Genomic DNA, 7,574 nt, shown 5'->3' with positions numbered 1-7,574 from the left:
GTTCCATAGAGGAGAGAAATCATATGATAGTTGTCTTTCTCTGCTTGACTTATTTCACTTAGCATTATCTCCTCCAGTGCCGTCCATGTTGTAGCAAATGTTGAGAACTCGTTCTTTCTGATAGCTGAGTAATATTCCTTTGTATATATGGACCCCAACATCTTAATCCAGTCATCTGTTGAAGGGCATCTCGGCTCCTTCCACGATTTAGCTATTGTGGACATTGCTGCTAGGAACATTGGGGTGCATATGGCCCTTCTCTTCACTACGTCTGTATCTTTGGGGTAAACACCCAGTAGTGCAATGGCTGGATCATAGGGTAGCTCAATTTTTAACTTTTTAAGGGACCTCCACACTGTTTACCAGAGTGGCTGTACCAACTTGCATTCCCACCAACAATGTAGGAGGGATCCCCTTTCTCCACATGCTCTCCAACAATTGTTGTCTCTTGCCTTGTCTATTTTTGCCATTCTAACTGGCATAAGGTGGTATCTCAGTGTGGTTTTGATTTGAATTTCCTTGATGGCTAATGATTTTGAACATTTTTTCATGTGTCTGTTAGCCATTTGTATGTCTTCATTGGAAAAGTGTCTGTTCATATCTTCTGCCCATTTTTTGATTTGTTTATTTGTTTCTCGTGTATTGAGTTTGAGAAGTTCTTTGTAGATCTTGGATACCAGTCCTTTATCTGTAGTGCCATTTGCAAATATATTCTCCCATTCCGTGGGCTGCCTCTTAGTTTTTCTGACTGTTTCCTTGGCTGTGCAGAAACTTTTAATCTTGATGAAGTCCCATAAATTCATTTTATCTTTTGTTTCTCTTGCCTTTGGGGATGTGTCATGAAAAAGTTTGCTTTGGCCGATGTCGTAGAGGTTGCTGCCTATCTTCTCCTCTAGAATTTTGATGGATTCCTGTCTCACATCGAGGTCTTTCATCCATTTGGAGTTTATCTTTGTGTATGGTGTGAGAGAGTGGTCAAGTTTCATTCTTTTGCATGTAGCTGTCCAATTTTCCCAGCACCATTTATTGAAGAGACTGTCTTTTTCCCACTGGATGTTTTTTTCTGCTTTATCAAATATTAGTTGCCCAAAGAGCCGAGGGTCCATTTCTGGGCTCTCTATTCTGTTCCCTTGGTCTATGTGTCTGTTTTTGTGCCAGTACCATGCTGTCTTTGTGATCACAGCTTTGTAGTACAGCTCGAAATCCGGCATTGTGATGCCCCCAGCTTTGTTTTTCCTTTTCAACAGTTCCTTGGAGATTCGGGGCCTTTTCTGTTTCCATACAAATTTAAGGACTATTTGTTCCAGTTCTTTGAAAAATGTCATTGGTATTTTGATCGGGATAGCATGGAAAGTGTAGATTGCTCTGGGTAGCATGGACATTTTAACTATGTTAATTCTTCCGATCCATGAGCATGGAATATCTTTCCATCTTTTTATGTCTTCGTCAACGTCTTTCAAGAGTGATTTATAGTTTCTAGAATATAGGTCCTTTACGTCTCTGGTTAAGTTAATTCCAAGGTAACGTATGGTTTTTGGTGCTATTGTAAATGGGATGGATTCCCTAATTTCTCTTTCTTCGGTCTCGTTATTCGTGTATAGAAATGCAACTGATTTCTGAGCATTGATTTTGTATCCCGCCACGTTACTGAATTGCTCTATAACTTCTAATAGTTTGGGAGTGGCTTCTTTTGGGTTTTCCATATAGAGTATCATGTCATCTGCGAAGAGAGACAGTTTGACTTCTTTGCCGATTTGAATACCTTTGATCCCCTTTTGTCGTCTGATTGCTGTTGCAAGGACTTCTAGTACTATGTTGAATAATAGTGGCGAGAGTGGGCATCCTTGTCGAGTTCCTGATCTTAAGGGAAAGGCTTCCAGCTTTTCCCCATTGAGAATAATATTTGCAGTAGGCTTTTCATAGATGGCTTTTATGAGATTGAGAAATGTACCCTCTATCCCTACACTCTGAAGGGTTTTAATCAGGAAAGGATGCTGTATTTTGTCAAATGCTTTTTCGGCATCGATTGAGAGGATCATATGGTTCCTGAGTCTTTTCTTGTTGATATGATGTATCACGCTGATTGATTTGCGAATATTGAACCACGCTTGCATCCCAGGTATGAATCCCACTTGATCGTGATGGATAATCCTTTTAATGTACTGTTGGATTCTATTAGCAAGGATCTTGTTGAGGATTTTGGCGTCCATATTCATTAGGGACATCGGTCTGTAATTCTCCTTTTTGAGGGGGTCTTTGCCTGGTTTGGGGATCAAGGTAATATTGGCCTCATAGAATGAGTTTGGTAGCTTTCCTTCTGTTTCTATTTTTTGAAATAGCTTTAGGAGAATAGGTATTATTTCTTCTTTGAATGTTTGGTAGAATTCCCCAGGAAAACCATCCAGGCCTGGAGTTTTGTTATTTGGAAGGTTGTTTATCACTGACTCAATTTCTTCATAATTAATTGGCCTGTTTAGGAAATCAATTTCTTCCTGTTTCAATCTTGGTAGTTTATAGGTTTCCAGGAAGGATTCCATCTCTTCCAGATTGCTTAGTTTATTGGCATATAGCTGTTGATAAAAATTTCTAATAATCCTTCCAATTTCAATGGTGTTCGTCGTGACCTCTCCTTTTTCATTCATATTTTTAATAATCTGGGTCCTTTCTCTTTTCTTTTGGATAAGTCTTGCCAGTGGTCTATTTTATTGATTCTCTCAAAGAACCAGCTTCTAGTCCTGTTGATCTGCTCTACTGTACTTCTGGTTTCTGATTGACTGATTTCAGCTCTAATTTTGGTCAACTCCTTCCTTGTGCGTGGATTAGGCCTGTCCCTCTGTTGCTGTTCCAGCTTCTTGAGGTGAGAATATAAAAACTGCATTTTAGATTTTTCTATTCTTTTGATCGAGGCTTGGATGGCTATGTATTTCCCCCTTAGGACTGCCTTTGCAGTATCCCATAGGTTTTGGACTGTTGTATTTTCATTCTCATTGGTCTCCATAAATTGTTTAATTTGATTTTTGATTTCCTGGTTTATCGAGTCATTCCTGAGCAGGATGGTTCTTAGTCTCCAAGTGTTTGAGTTTCTTCCAAATTTTTCCTTGTGGTTGAGTTCCAATTTCAGAGCGTTGTGGTCTGAGAATGTGCAGGGGATAATTTCAATCTTTTGGTATCGGTTGAGACCTGTTTTGTGTCCCAGAACATGGTCTATTCTTGAGAATGTTCCATGGGCATTAGAATAGAATGAGTATTCTTTGGTTCTGGGGTGTAGTGTTCTATATATATCTATGAGGTCCAACTCGTCGAGTATGGCATTCAAAGCCTTTGATTCTTTGCTTAGTTTTTGCCAGGGTGTTCTGTCTATTTCTGATAGTGTAGTGTTGAGGTCCCCTACTATTAATGTATTTTTATTTTTATTTATATGTCTCTTTATTCTGGTTAAGAGTTGGCTTGTGTATCTTACTGCTCCCCTGTTGGGGGCATATATATTCATAATTGTCATATCCAATTGTTGAATACTTCCTTTAAGAATAATATAGTGCCCTTCTGCATCTCTAACTATAGTCTGTAGTTTAAAATCCAATTTATCTGATATGAGAATTGCTACCCCAGCTTTCTTTTGAGGTCCATTTGTGTGAAAGATGGTACTCCATCCCCTTACTGTCAGTCTGAATGCATCTTTGGGTTCGAAATGAGTCTCTTGTAGACAGCAAATGGATGGGTCATTTCTTTTTATCCATTCTGCAACCCTGTGGTGTTAAAGCAAGAATTTAAACCATTTACATTAAGACTGAGTACTGAGAGATATGATTTTAATGATGCCATGTTGCCAGTAAAGTCTTTGTTTGTATTGGCTGTGACTTTCTGTTTTGTATCACTCTTGGGGCCTTTTTACTTTTATAGAACCCCCCGTAATATCTCCTGTAGGGCTGGTTTCGTGGTTATGAAATTGGTTAGTGACTGGCGCTTCTGAAATGTCTTTATTTCTCCATCAATTCTGAATGACAGCCTTGCTGGATAAAGGATCCTTGGCTGCATGTTTTTCTCTGAAAGAGCTTTAAATATGCTCCCCAGCCCTTTCTCTCATTCCAGGTCTGTGTAGACAGGTCTGACGTAATTCTGATGCCTTTGCCTTGATACGTGAGAAATTTCTTTGCCCTGGCCACTTTCAATACTGTATCCTTGGATCTAATATTTGCGAATTGTACTATGACGTGACGTGGTGTAGGTTTGTCGTGGTTGAGCTTGGGAGGGGTCCTCTCTGCCTCTTGGACACGAATGTTTGTTTCCCTCGCTAGATTAGGGAAGTTTTCAGCTACAATTTGTTCAAATCTCTTCTAGACCTCTGTTTTTCTCCACCCCCTCGGGGATGCCGATGATTCTAACATTGGATCGTTTCATTGAGTCAGTAATCTCCCGTAACCTACATTCGTGGGCTTGGATTTTTTTAAGAGCAGCTTCTATTTTGGTTTTTTCCTCTATTAACCCATCCTCCAATTCACTATCCCGTTCCTCTGCTTCTGTGACCCTGGCCGTCAGAGCCTCTAGTTTTGCCTGCATTTGGCTCATAGAATTTTTAATTTCTGTCAGATTCGCTCTCATTTCTGTCCTTAGGGATTCTATATTCTCAGTAACCTTTTCGTTAATAGTTTTTTCAATCCTACTCATCATTTTGACCATCGTTACTCTGAATTCCATTTCTGATACTTTGGTTACATCCATATCCATTATTTCTGTGGCAGAGACCACAGACTCACTGTCTTTTCTTTGCTGGGGGGGGCTTCTCCTTCTTGTCATTCTGATGAGGAGAGGCTGGGGGTTGTCCACGGCCCAAATTATTAACTGGGTCCCAGGCCGTGCCCCTTGTTTTATAGGGATCTTAGGGATGTGGGCTTCTTCTTTAAAGATTTTATTTTTTTATTTATTTATGTGGCAGCCAACCAGCGAGAGAGGGAACAGAAGCAGGGGAGTGGGAGAGGAAGAAGCAGGCTCCCAGCGGAGGAGCCCGATGAGGGACTCCTTTCCCGAATGCCGGGATCACGCTCTAAGCCGAAGACAGGCGCTCAATGACTGCGCCACCCAGGCGCCCGGGTTGTGGGCTTCTTGATTTTTCAGCCTGCCTTCTGGGGGAGGGGCCTGCCACGCCAATACTCAGGCAACCCTGTTTGGGTAGAGTCTCCAAGTCCCCTGCCAGGGGGTGTGGGGATGGGCACTCTCTGAGCCGGTATTTCCAGGCTTTTGTTCTCTGGCGGCTTTCCCTGGCGGTTTGCTGTGCCTCTTCTTAGAGTCAGAGCAGCAGCGGCCGAATCTCAGCCTCTGTCACAGAACAGAGGGATCAGGGACCGTTCTCCACTGATGTTCTGGCCACTTTAACTCTGTTACTGTTGGTGCTGCTCAACCCTGCAGTGTCCCGGGATGTGCGCCCCACACCCGGCGTCCCAGCCCTCACTTCTAGGGCCGGCGCGTCTCTGTCCTTTGTGTTTCTAATGCCGCCAGCCGCCCTGCGTGCGCTCCGGAGCTCCCGGTCTCAGTCTGGATCCAGTCAGCGCACCGGGATTCCGGTGTTCCGCGAGATGCCTGGTGGCGCGCGCACCCGGCTCCCGGTCTCAGTCTGGATCCAGTCAGCGCACCGGGATTCCGGTGTTCCGCGAGATGCCTGGTGGCGCGCGCACCCGGCTCCCGGTCTCAGTCTGGATCCAGTCAGCGCACCGGGATTCCGGTGTTCCGCGAGATGCCTGGTGGCGCGCGCACCCGGCTCACGGTCTCAGTCTGCTGTTTTGCAGGTGCCCTCCGCGAGCCCCGCCCGCTCTCCCGGGCAAGTGGCTACCGCTTCCTGGCGCCCAAACGCGGCGGCTCCCTCCCCCTTCCGTTTATCTTCCGATATCTGTGCACAGTTTCATGGCTCCCCGCTTCGTACCTCAATACTCAGCGCTGGAGATGTTCATTTGTAGAGATCCAGATGCGTCTTCCTGCGTCTCAGGCTGGTTCCGTGGTTGTTTAGGCTGGTCTGGTACCTATCCAGCGCGACTCGGGGGACCGGCTGAGAAAGGTGTCTCCTATTCCTCCGCCAAAAATATGGAATGCTTCACGGATTTGCGTGTCATCCTTGCGCAGGGGCCATGCTAATCTTCTCTGTATCATTCCAATTTTAGTATATGTGCTGCCGAAGCGAGCACTTGGCTGTGTTTTTAATACTGAAATGGAGTGTCTCTCAAATGTAAGTTACACTTCCTTTTGTCACGTAATTAATTATATACTTCGTTTATGGAAGTTTTCAGAAATACATAGACCTTTTTAAGAGGAAAAAATTCTCTTGGTCTCTAGTGTTGACTTAAATTATTTTTGTTATGTTCTAACACAATACAAGTTATAACTCCTACTTTTTTTTTAAAAGATTTTATTTATTTATTTATTTATTTATTTGACAGAGATAGCCAGCGAGAGAGGGTACACAAGCAGGGGGAGTGGGAGAGGAAGAAGCAGGCTCTTAGCGGAGGAGTCTGATGTGGGGCTCGATCCCAGAACACTAGGATCACGCCCTGAGCCGAAGGCAGACGCTTAAGGACTGTGCCACCCAGGCGCCCCATAACTCCTACTTTTATCTCTTATATAAGTATAAAGCCAAATAAGCAACATACATGAAACACTAGCAGTTGTACACCCATAACATTTATTTTTTCATATAACGTTTAAAATAACAACATTAATTTAAAGTAAAAAATGATGTCACTTTTCTGAAACTACTTTTTTAAAAAAGATTTTATTTATTTGAGAGAGAGAGAGAGAGAGAGAGCGAGCGAGCTCGAACGCATGCTCCCTGAGCACAAGCGGAGGTGGGGGGGAATGCAGAGGGAGAGGAAGAGCCAGACTCCCTGCTGAGCAAGGAGCTGGACATGGGGTTCTATCCCAGGACCCTGGGATCATGACCTGAGCTGAAGGCAGCAGCTTAACCAACTGAGCCACCCAGGCACCCACTGAAACTACTTTTTAAGTGTTCTTTATTCACTAGTTCATAATTTAAGCAATCTTATTCTGGCTGAAATGATTATACATTCTTCTGAAATCTAGCACACTTAAGAAGGATAATAGCCTTTCATTATAAGGCAGACTGTCCAGGTGACCCAGGATATTTGTTAAGATGCTCAATCTAAATAAGGGATCAGTAAACTTTTTCTGTAGAGTACTGACAGTAAATATTTTAAGCTTTGATGGCCAAACAGTCTCTTATACTCTTCAGCTACTGCTGTCGTATTGTGAAATTAGCCATAGATATATAAGAGAATGGGTTTAGCTATGTTCTAGTAAAACTTTATTTACAAAAGTGGAGGGAAGGTATCATTTGGCCACAAGGTTATGGTTTGCTAACCTGTGATCTGAATGAAAATTCAGGATTAAAAATTCTTGGGACATCTTGCAGACCCCCATTTGAAATACAACCTATATCCTAAATTTCTGAGAGATTCTTTAAAAGAGGGGTGCGTGTATGTGTGTGTGTTTTATTTTAATTAATTAATTTTTAGAGAGCACAAGCAGGGGAGGGGCAGAAGGAGAGCGAGAGAATCTTAGGCAGGCTCTAT

At 43.0% G+C, this 7,574-nt stretch overlaps 1 non-coding gene across 1 annotated transcript; it reads right to left on the bottom strand.

Annotated features, from left to right (window-relative positions):
- Positions 1 to 6,066: 6,066 nt before the first annotated feature.
- Positions 6,067 to 6,173, bottom strand: LOC123780626 (U6 spliceosomal RNA). The gene has a single exon (XR_006776458.1). It is a non-coding gene; the product is annotated as a U6 spliceosomal RNA (small nuclear RNA).
- Positions 6,174 to 7,574: the final 1,401 nt, after the last annotated feature.

Source organism: Ursus americanus, chromosome X, assembly GCF_024610735.1.
Source record: "Ursus americanus isolate L20-20 chromosome X, mUrsAme1.1.p, whole genome shotgun sequence".
NCBI classification, from domain to species: Eukaryota; Metazoa; Chordata; class Mammalia; order Carnivora; family Ursidae; genus Ursus; species Ursus americanus.
The sequence above is the reverse complement of the archived record's forward strand: the minus strand, read 5'-3'. Positions and strand labels throughout refer to the sequence as shown.